The following is an 11,906-nucleotide window of genomic DNA, read 5'->3' as shown; positions in this document are numbered from 1 at the left end:
AATCAGGTGGAATTCCTCATACTGCAAAACGCAACACGGGATTACTAAATAGTTAGTCAGAGCTATAAAGACGGTAAAGAAATATAAAATTCTCAGCAAAAAAAATGATATTTACATTAGAAAAAATAGTGTGAATAAAAGCTAGTGAAAGACACTGCAGATGTTGGAATATAGATACAAAGTACTAGTGTAACTCAGCAAGTCAGGCAGCATGTGTGGATAACATGGACAATTGACGTTTCAGGTTGTGGCCATTCAGACTGAATGCACATGGTTACATGAAAATTGTGCAAACTTCATATAGACAGCACCACAGATCCAGATTGAACCAGGGTCACTAGATCTAAGGGGCAGGAGGTCTATTTCCTGTGCCATTTTGAATTTGCACAACACCCATGAATCCAATGCTATTGCGCTCAAACCAATGAATACTTGTGCTACATAACAGTCTGTGCATGATGAGTATGAAGTTTTGGCGCCTTTATATCAGGTTTTAATATGATCTTACAGGACAGTGATGGGTTAGATATGACATTACTCTAGATATCACTTTTAACTGATTAATGTAAGAGCAATAGACACAAACCTGGAACAAGAGTTTAATCATTTTTCAAATGTTTAAAGCATAATGTAGATTGACCACTGCTTGGCCTGACTGTCCTGTTCCCTTCTATCTATCTTCATTTCATTGTGTATACGGTAAACCTATTCAGAACATTAGCCATCCGTTGTGTTAAACTGAATGTGCCATCGCCCTGTGGGCAGATACTAATACAAGATATAAAATGTAAGATAAATTGTTTAAAGAGTTGAAATTATCTTAGATTTTTTTTTTGTAGTTTTATAGTGTCCATTATTGCCGATTGTCTGCTTTAACCGGGTAAGTATAATAATTGTTTTAGTAGTGGAAATAAACAACTGATGTTTCTGGTTAATACACAAAAGGACACAAAGTGCTCGAGTAACTTAACGGGTCAGACAGCATCACTGGAGCACATGGATAGGTGACATTTCGGGTTGGGACCCTTCTTCAGACTGATTCAGTCTGCTGAGTTACTCTGGCACTTTGTGTCGTTTCACCTTAAAACTGGGTGCTGATGTCACTGGTGTGCACCAGGGAGCCACTCTTCTCCAGCTATCGCACGGAGAAGAGCAGGATGATCAGCCATGATCATATTGAATGGCGGTGCAGGCTCGAAGGGCCGAATGGCCTACTCCTGCACCTATTTTCTATGTTTCTATGTTTCTATGTTGTTGGGACATGTTATAGCCCATGCCTGGCAGTGTTTTCTTCAGGCCACCGCCATCAACAGGACACGCTCAGTCACCATGGGGCACCCTCCCCTCTCACCAGCTGCCACTGCCTCCTGTCGCCGTCGTTTTGTCCACTCCCCGCTCCATCGCCGCCTCCTCTTCCTTCTCCTCCACAGTCACTGACATCTTCCAAGCAGTATGTCGGCAACTCCGGGGGGAAAGGTGGAGGAGGCGGCAGTGGAGGGGGGAAAGTCCAAGTGGACAAAGCGATGGGAGAAGGAAGAGGCGGCGGCAGTGGAGCGGAGAGCGGACAAAGCGACGGCCGACAGGAAGAAGCGGCAGCTGGTGTGAGGGGAGGGAGCCCCACTGTGACCAAATGCGTCCTGGTGGTGGTGACGGCCTGAAGAAAACATTGCCGGCCAGGGGCTACAATATGAGATGCAACAACAGACATGGCAGCTTGTGAAGAAGGGCTCACTGGTGCAGCTTACGAGACAGGGGTGGCATAGGCAATGTTGTTAGTTCATTTAGTCATAATCGAAATCCATTATAAAGGATTCCATTAAAACATGGGTTTACTGTATAAGCTTTAGACTGTAATATCTTCTGCTTGGCACGAGATGGCAGTGGATCTGTACAGTAAACCATATTCATTATTTATTAAATATAACGCAAAAATGAGCATTGATCAGAAGTATATTTAGAGCTAAGGGATTTATAATTGGTAAATTATATCATATCATATCATATATATACAGCCGGAAACAGGCCTTTTCGGCCCTCCAAGTCCGTGCCGCCCAGTGATCCCCGTACATTAACACTATCCTACACCCACTAGGGACAAATTTTTTTTTACATTTACCCAGCCAATTAACCTACATACCTGTACGTCTTTGGAGTGTGGGAGGAAACCGAAGATCTCGGAGTAAACCCACGCAGGTCACGGGGAGAACGTACAAACTCCTTACAGTACAGCGCCCGTAGTCAGGATCGAACCTGAGTCTCCGGCGCTGCATTCGCTGTAAAGCAGCAACTCTACCGCTGCGCTACCTGGATTGGTAAAGACCATCAATGACCTTAACTAGTTAAGCTTTGTGCTGTGAATGGCATTTTCTGGTTGTCTTCAACCAGTTAAGGTTTCCATTAAAACAGTGGATAGAAAAATATGATAGATACCCTTTATACAATAATGTCACTGGTGATTCATGTGGCTTCATAAAGGATTAGATAACAATTATAGACAATAGACAATAGACAATAGGTGCAGGAGTAGGCCATTCAGCCCTTCGAGCCAACACCGCCATTCAATGCGATCATGGCTGATCACTCTCAATCAGTACCCCGTTCCTGCCTTCTCCCCATACCCCCTCACTCCGCTATCCTTAAGAGCTCTATCCAGCTCTGTCTTGAAAGCATCCAATGAACTGGCCTCCACTGCCTTCTGAGGCAGAGAATTCCACACCTTCACCACTCTCTGACTGAAAAAGTTCTTCCTCATCTCCGTTCTAAATGGCCTACCCCTTATTCTTAAACTGTGGCCCCTTGTTCTGGACTCCCCAACATTGGGAACATGTTTCCTGCCTCTAATGTGTCCAATCCCCTAATTATCTTATATGTTTCAATAAGATCCCCCCTCATCCTTCTAAATTCCAGTGTATACAAGCCTAATTGCTCCAGCCTTTCAACATACGACAGTCCCGCCATTCCGGGAATTAACCTAGTGAACCTACGCTGTACGCCCTCAATAGCAAGAATATCCTTCCTCAAATTTGGAGACCAAAACTGCACACAGTACTCCAGGTGCGGTCTCACCAGGGCCCGGTACAACTGTAGAAGGACCTCTTTGCTCCTATACTCAACTCCTCTTGTTATGAAGGCCAACATTCCATTGGCTTTCTTCACTGCCTGCTGTACCTGCATGCTTTCTTTCAGTGACTGATGCACTAGGACACCCAGATCTCGTTGAACATCCCCTCTTCCTAACTTGACACAATTCAGATAATAATCTGCCTTTCTATTCTTACTTCCAAAGTGAATAACCTCACACTTATCTACATTAAACTGCATCTGCCATGTATCCGCCCACTCACACAACCTGTCCAAGTCACCCTGCAGCCTTATTGCATCTTCCTCACAATTCACACTACCCCCCAGCTTAGTATCATTTGCAAATTTGCTAATGGTACTTTTAATCCCTTCATCTAAGTCATTAATGTATATCGTAAATAGCTGGGGTCCCAGCACCGAACCTTGCGGTACCCCACTGGTCACTGCCTGCCATTCCAAAAGGGACCCATTTATCCCCACTCTTTGCTTTCTGTCTGTCAACCAATTTTCTATCCATGTCAGTACCCTACCCCCAATACCATGTGCTCTAATTTTGCCCACTAATCTCCTATGTGGGACCTTGTCGAAGGCTTTCTGAAAGTCGAGGTACACCACATCCACTGACTCTCCCCTGTCAATTTTCCTAGTAACATCCTCAAAAAATTCCAGTAGATTTGTCAAGCATGATTTCCCCTTCGTAAATCCATGCTGACTCGGAACGATCCTGTTACTGCTATCCAAATGCTCAGCAATTTCGTCTTTTATAATTGACTCCAGCATCTTCCCCACCACTGATGTCAGACTAACTGGTCTATAATTACCCATTTTCTCTCTCCCTCCTTTCTTAAAAAGTGGGATAACATTTGCTATCCTCCAATCCACAGGAACTGATCCTGAATCTATAGAACATTGAAAAATGATCTCCAATGCTTCCACTATTTCTAGAGCCACCTCCTTAAGTACCCTGGGATGCAGACCATCAGGCCCTGGGGATTTATCAGCCTTCAGTCCCATCAGTCTACCCAAAACCATTTCCTGCCTAATGTGGATTTCCTTCAGTTCCTCCATCACCCTAGGTTCACCGGCCCCTAGAACATTTGGGAGATTGTGTGTATCCTCCTCAGTAAACACAGATCCAAAGTAACGGTTTAACTCGTCTGCCATTTCTTTGTTCCCCATAATAAATTCCCCTGATTCTGTCTTCAAGGGACCCACATTTGCCTTGACTATTTTTTTCCTCTTCACGTACCTAAAAAAACTTTTGCTATCCTCCTTTATATTATTGGCTAGTTTACCCTCGTACCTCATCTTTTCTCCCCGTATTGCCTTTTTAGTTAACTTTTGTTGCTCTTTAAAAGAGTTCCAATCCTCTGTCTTCCCACTCTTCTTTGCTATGTTATACTTCCTCTCCTTAATTTTTATGCTGTCCTTGACTTCCCTTGTCAGCCACAGGTGTCTCTTACTCCCCTTAGAGTCTTTCCGCCTCTTTGGGATAAATTGATCCTGCAACCTCTGCATTATTCCCAGGAATGCCTGCCATTGCTGTTCTACCGTCTTCCCTGCTAGGGCCTCCTTCCAGTCAATTTTGGCCAGCTCCTGCCTCATGCCTCTGTAATCCCCTTTGCTATACTGTAATACTGACACTTCCCGATTTTCCCTTATGCCTTTCCATTTGCAGAGTAAAACTTATCATGTTGTGATCACTGCCTCCTAATGGCTCTTTTACCTCTAGTCCCCTTATCAGATCAGGATCATTACACAACACTAAATCCAGAATTGCCTTCTCCCTGGTAGGCTCCAGTACAAGCTGTTCTAAGAATCCATCTCGAAGGCACTCTACAAACTCTCTTTCCTGGGGTCCATTTCCAACCTGATTTTCCCAGTCTACCTGCATGTCGAAATCTCCCATAACCACCGTAGCATTACATTTGTGACACGCCAATTTTATCTCCTGATTCAACTTGCACCCTATGTCGAGGCTACTGTTTGGGGGCCTATAGATAACTCCCATTAGGGTCTTTTTACCCTTACAATTCCTCATTTCTATCCATACTGTTTCAACATCTCCTGATTCTATGTCACCCCTTGCAAGGGAATGAATATCATTCCTTACCAGCAGAGCAACCCCACCCCCTCTGCCCACCTGTCTGTCTTTTCTATACGTTGTGTACCCCTGAATATTCAGTTCCCAGCCCTGGTCCTCTTGTAGCCATGTCTCAGTGATCCCTACAACATCATACTTGCCCATGACTAGCTGAGCCTCAAGCTCATCCACTTTATTTTTTATACTACGCGCATTTAAGTACAACACTTTAACTTCTGTATTTACCTCCCCTCTCACATCGGTCACAAATGGCCCTGCCCTTACTCTTTTTTCCCCTCTAGAACTTCTGTTCCCATTCTTCCGAGAGTCTTCTGCAATATCTCCTGTATTCCCTTTAACCTCATCTTCATATTCACAATTTGTTAACCCCTCCCCCCCACTACTTAGTTTAAAGCCACAGGTGTCGCACTAGCAAACCTGCCTGCCAGAATGTTTGTCCCCCTGCTGTTAAGATGTAACCCGTCCCTTTTGTACAAGTCACCCCTAGCCCAGAAGAGATCCCAGTGGTCCAGAAATCTAAATCCCTGCTCTCTGCACCAGCCCCTCAGCCATAAATTCATACCCTCTATCTCTCTGTTCCTGGCCTCACCAGCACGAGGTACCGGTAGCAGTCCAGAGATAACCACCTTCGACGTCCTACTTCTCAGTCTTTTTCCTAACTCTCTAAACTCCCGCTGTAGCACCTCCTTCCTCTTCCGCCCGACGTCATTCGTGCCCACGTGCACAACGACTTCAGGTTGATCGCCTTCCCTCACTAGGATTTTCTGAAGCCGGTCCTTGATGTGCTGAACCCTGGCACCAGGGAGGCAACAGACCATCCTCAAGTCCCTCCTGCTGTCACAGAATCTTCTGTCCGTCCCTCGGACGATGGAGTCACCCACCACTACGGCTCTTCCTGACTTCGGTCTCCCCTGTCGAGTATCCTTGCCAACAGGTCCGCCACTCGGACTGGAAACGTCTTCTGCCCCGACAGTTCCCAAGAGGGTATACCTATTTGCAATAGGCACAGCCACTGGGGTCTCCTGTAGTCCATGTCCACTCCCCCCTGAAACAATCTCCCACTGTTTCGCTCGACCTGGGCCCTTGGCATGACAGCCTCACAATAGGTCCTGTCGATTGCTCTCAACCTAGAAATTATACTGGAGATGCAAGGAACAGCAGATGCTGGAATCTTGAGCAAAGCACAAAGTGTTGGAGTCTGAAGAAGGGTCATAGAATCATAGAATTATACAGCATGGAAACGGGCCCATTGGCCCAACTTGCCCAAACCGGCCAACATTTCCCATCTACACTAGTCCCACCTGCCTGCGTTTGACCCTCTAAACCTGCATCTGACCCGAAACATCACTTATCCATTCCCTCCACAGATACTGCCTGACCTGTTGAGTTATTACAGTACTTTAGTTTGCTGGAAATTAAAATACCAGTTTTGATATAAAAAATACTCCAGTGGCAAAACATTGCTGCCGGGCATTACTCAGTAGATGCAGAGATGATGCTTCCACAGCCTGGCGTACCAATGACCGGGAGATGAGATGAGAAAAGATGTCTTCATCCCAGGCATAGTGGATCGATGGAATTCTCTACCTCAAACTCCGTTTTAAGCATATTCAAGACAGAGATTATTGCATATTAAATAAATTGAATATGCATATTCAAGTGAGTATTAATACAGGAAAGATGGGTACTCCTTTTTTAGGTGGAGCATCAGGATCAAGGATGAGTTTGTTTTTAGTTTGAATTCAGCATGGAAACAGGTCCTTCAGCCCATCAGGTCCATGCCGACCATCAATCGCCTGTTCACACTAGTTATCCCATTCCCTGCAAGTTAGGGAGGCAATTTAGAGAGGCCAATTAACCTACAAACCTGCACATTATTGGGATATGGGAGGAAACTGGAACACCTAGAGAAAGCCTACATGGTTACACAGGTGGAACTTGCAAACTACACACAGACAACACCTGAGGTCAGGGTCAAACCTGGACCCGTAGTGCTGTAAGACAGCAGCTCCACCAGCTGCACCACTGTGCCACCCTGACTTACTCTGATTTCAGTTCTGAGGGTTCTGAGGGAGCTAATGACGTTGTTGTGGGAATGTACAAACTCTTCCTCTGGTGGGGGAGGAGACACTGTATTGGGCGGTGAATGAGTAACTTGGGAAGTGGTACACTCTTCCTCCATTATGCCAGGCTTCTGCTTTCCTGGTGGAGGGTCATGAGTTTCTCAATGCCATCCCACCCATTCTCAATGCCAAAATACTCCAGCATTTTGTGTCTGTCTTCCAAGTTCATGGTTGAACTTAGTGTTGTGCAGTGTCCAAAAGCCTAATGGCTGTTAAGACAAAGCTATTCTTGAACCACTAACATTGAATATTGTCACAAACATGAGGATCTTAATACACTATTCCTGCTTATATTCTTATCTTCATTCACTTTTCAGTGAATGTCTTTGTTTTCAAGTGTGCCTCTTTCATTTAAGAGCTTTTATTGTTTTTGCAATACCTCTCTGAGGAAGACCAAGACACAGGCAATTGCAGAAGCTGGTTTACTCTATGGAGACAATACCTCCATGAGGAAGCATTGGACGTTCATGTCATCTGATGATGGCAACGCTGAAGGATTAACAATAGTGATATTAATATTGAAAGTCTTTTCGAGAAACATTTGACAATTGATTGCTTGGAGAAGGCTGAGGAAGGAACTTGTCTCCACTTCGAGTTTGCTCATGCAAAAATTAATTGGAGATATCACAGTCAAATGTCTTATAGAATGGAGATCTGGAGCAGTAATCACTGTTCTGGTGAGATCACTAAGGTTATAAAAGAGCTTGTCTGGCAAAAAAGCAGAATGAACCAGTTTGGGCAGAAGCTAGTCCATAATCAGAACAAGTTCAATCAAGTCTGTCAAAACTAGCAATTACTTTGTGATCTTATGTGGAAAAGTTCTTCATCAGTTATTTTTAATGGCAGATGATTCTGAGGTCAACACATACTTTGTGGGGAGAAGAAATCAACAAAATACTTTGTGGTGAAATTTTTATACTAACATTGAACATGTTCTTTGCCGTTGAAATTAGATCCAAGTACTCTGCGAACAGCAGACTTCCTGTACTCGATAGAACACTGAAAATGCTGGAAATACTCAGCAGATCAGGCCCCATCTGCGGGAAGGGAAACAGAGTCATTGTTTAGGTTAGAGACCTTTTGTCAGAACTGGGAAGGAGACAAAAGAAGCTTGTGAAACAGGAGGGAGGGTAGGGGAGGGGCATGTCTATGATAAAACTGGAATGACTATTGGGATGAGCTGTAAATAAGGTTACCTCATCAGTGAGTGAATGTGAGACAGGTCAGTCTGGAATGTCCTCCACTCCCAGAGAGAAGAAAAAAGCAAGCTGAGCTAATATCACCGATGGATGATATCGAACCAGAAGTCCAGTTACCTGAAGATGCAGCATTTAATATTATTTAAGAGACACAGCATGAAAAGAGGCCTTTCAGCTCACCGAGTCTACGCCGGCCATCCATCACCTGTTCACACCAGTTCAATGTTATTCCACTTTCGCTTCCACTCTCTACACATTGAGAACAGAGGCCAATTAACCTACAAACCCACACATCTTTGAGATGAGGGAGGAAACAGGAGCACCCAGAGGAAATGGTCATGGAGTTAGATAGACACAAGGTACTGGAGTAACATCTCTGGAGGAAAAGGATAGGTGACGTTTTGGGTGGGTACCTTCTTCAAATTAAAATAAGAGGGTGGGGGTGGGGTGGGAGGGGGGGTGGTGTGAAGAACTGAAGGTGAGAAAAGACCTGGATAATCATGGCTGACAACAAGTGATCTCAGGCAGGGAGGTGCCCTGGTAGGCCCATTGTTGGCTAGGGAAGGTGTGATCTCAAGAGGGATATCTACATCGTAGAGTCATACAGCATGGGAACAGGCCCTTCAACCCAACTTACCCACACCAACCAAGATGTTCCACTACATTAGTCCCACTTGCCTGCATTTTCCCCATATATCTCTAAACCTTTCTTATTCATACACCTGTCCAAATGTCACAGTGATAATGTGAAAACTCCACACAGGTGGTACCCAAGATCAGAATCGAACCCGGGTCTCTGGTGCTGGGAGGCAGCAGCTGTACCAGCTGTGCCACCGTGTCACCCTGTATTGAGCCCAGAAGGCTGCAACATGCCCAGTTGAAAGATGAGGGGCTGTTCCTCAAGCTTGTGTTGGGCCACAGGTAAGAGTGTGAGTAGAATGTGGAATTACAGTGGCAGCAAAAATAAGCTCAGAGTTGCCCCCTGAGGCTAAACGCAGGTGTTTTACTAAGTGATCACCCATCTATGCTCGCTTTCTCCATGTAGAAGGAACCCCATTGTGAACACTCAATGCTTTAATCATATTGGACGAAGAACAAGTGAATTGCTGCTTCACCAAAGTGCACTGGATTCCTGGATGGTGTGTCCTGAATTTAGTGTCACAATGTAGTCTCCTCTTTGAAGAAATCAATTGCAGATCAATTAGGCGTTCGCTTTTCCAAACACCAACAAACTTCCTGTTGCCAGTCATTTTAATGCCCCTTTTTTTAAACCATAAGGTTTAAGGTGAGGGGGTAGGGGTGGGGGAGATTTAATAGGAATGAGGAGTAACTTCTTTACACAAAGGGTGGTGGGTATATGGAACAAACTATCGCAAGAGGTAGTTGAGGCAGGTACTATTGCAATGTTTAAGAAACATTTAGGCAGGTACATAGCTGGGATATGTTTAGAAGGATATGCCCCAAATGTAGGCAGGTGGGACTAGTGTGGATGGGACATGTTGGTCAGTGTGGGCAAGTTGGGCCGAGGGGCCCGTTTCCACACTGTGTGACTCTATAACTCTATGACATACATTACTATTTCACTTGAATAGATCAATGCATACCTGCAGTAATCATTTCAGAAGTAGAAAATTATGGAGTTAAACAACTTGAAAATGATCCTTTTTGCTGTGTGCTCGGGGCATTGATCTCTGACCTTGCGTGTCAAAACAAAGACTGCTTCTGAAATATTTACTGACCTGATGCCATGCAATTGAAATGCTGATTAAGGATTGTAGCCAAAGGCTAAGGTGTAATGAAATATTGACTATTGAATTTGTCCAGCTACAATTCTTAAAATCTGAGCAGAGGATTAGAAAAGTGACCTTGAGTGTACAATAAGAAACCTTGGTCTTTTGGCTTTAGGCTCCCACAATAGTCTGCATCACCTCTGTAATTCTCAGAGCTTCACCTCAACAGCCTACCTTTAGATAATCTTGTTTGACCATGAAGTAAAATGAAAGTGGTGTCCAGCTGTCAGGGATATCAGTGGGGTTAGACAATAGACAATAGACAATAGACAATAGGTGCAGGAGTAGGCCATTCAGCCCTTCGAGCCAGCACCGCCATTCAATGCGATCATGCCTGATCACTATCAATCAGTACCCCGTTCCTGCCTTCTCCCCATACCCCCTCACTCCGCTATCCTTAAGAGCTCTATCCAGCTCTCTCTTGAAAGCATCCAACGAACTGGCCTCCACTGCCTTCTGAGGCAGAGAATTCCACACCTTCACCACCCTCTGAGTGAAAAAGTTCTTCCTCATCTCCGTTCTAAATGGCCTACCCCTTATTCTCAAACTGTGGCCCCTTGTTCTGGACTCCCCCAACATTGGGAACATGTTATCTGCCTCTAATGTGTCCAATCCCCTAATTATCTTATATGTTTCAATAAGATCCCCCCTCATCCTTCTAAATTCCAGTGTATACAAGCCCAATCGCTCCAGCCTTTCAACATACGACAGTCCCGCCATTCCGGGAATTAATCTAGTGAACCTACGCTGCACGCCCTCCATAGCAAGAATATCCTTCCTCAAATTTGGAGACCAAAACTGCACACAGTACTCCAGGTGCGGTCTCACCAGGGCCCGGTACAACTGTAGAAGGACCTCTTTGCTCCTATACTCAACTCCTCTTGTTACGAAGGCCAACATTCCATTGGCTTTCTTCACTGCCTGCTGAACCTGCATGCTTCCTTTCATTGACTGATGCACTAGGACACCCAGATCTCGTTGAACTCCCCCTCCTCCTAACTTGACACCATTCAGATAATAATCTGCCTTTCTATTCTTACTTCCAAAGTGAATAACCTCACACTTATCTACATTAAACTGCATCTGCCATGTATCCGCCCACTCACACAACCTGTCCAGGTCACCCTGCAGCCTTATTGCATCTTCCTCACAATTCACACTACCCCCCAACTTAGTGAAACCTGATCCACCTGACACTGACAAAGGTTGTAAATTCCACCATTACCCTTTGCCTTGCATTCAGCTTAAGCAGGTGGAACACTCAGCGTGTACAGATGGGAAGAAAATAGTTGTGGGATCATGGGAATTATAGTTTTTCAACTTCTTTAGCATTTTGTAATGCCTTAGAAAATATCTGGGAACTATATGTGTGTTAATTTATTCTTCTAAACTCAGGTGCAATATCAATTATCAGTAATGATTATAATATTGTATCTTTGGGATATTAGATCTGCATTATCAAAGGAGCATGGGTGGTAAGAGTAGGAGTAAGTCTTCGACCCTGCCCCTCATTCATTAAGATCATGTTTGATTATCTACCAGTGCCATTTTCCAGACTTTCTCCGTCCTTTGATTCCCTTAATCTCCAGGAATCTAATGACTGAGCTTT

This window comes from Rhinoraja longicauda, chromosome 9 (assembly GCF_053455715.1).
Source record: "Rhinoraja longicauda isolate Sanriku21f chromosome 9, sRhiLon1.1, whole genome shotgun sequence".
Classification (NCBI taxonomy): Eukaryota; Metazoa; Chordata; class Chondrichthyes; order Rajiformes; family Arhynchobatidae; genus Rhinoraja; species Rhinoraja longicauda.
This window is presented reverse-complemented; position numbering follows the sequence as displayed.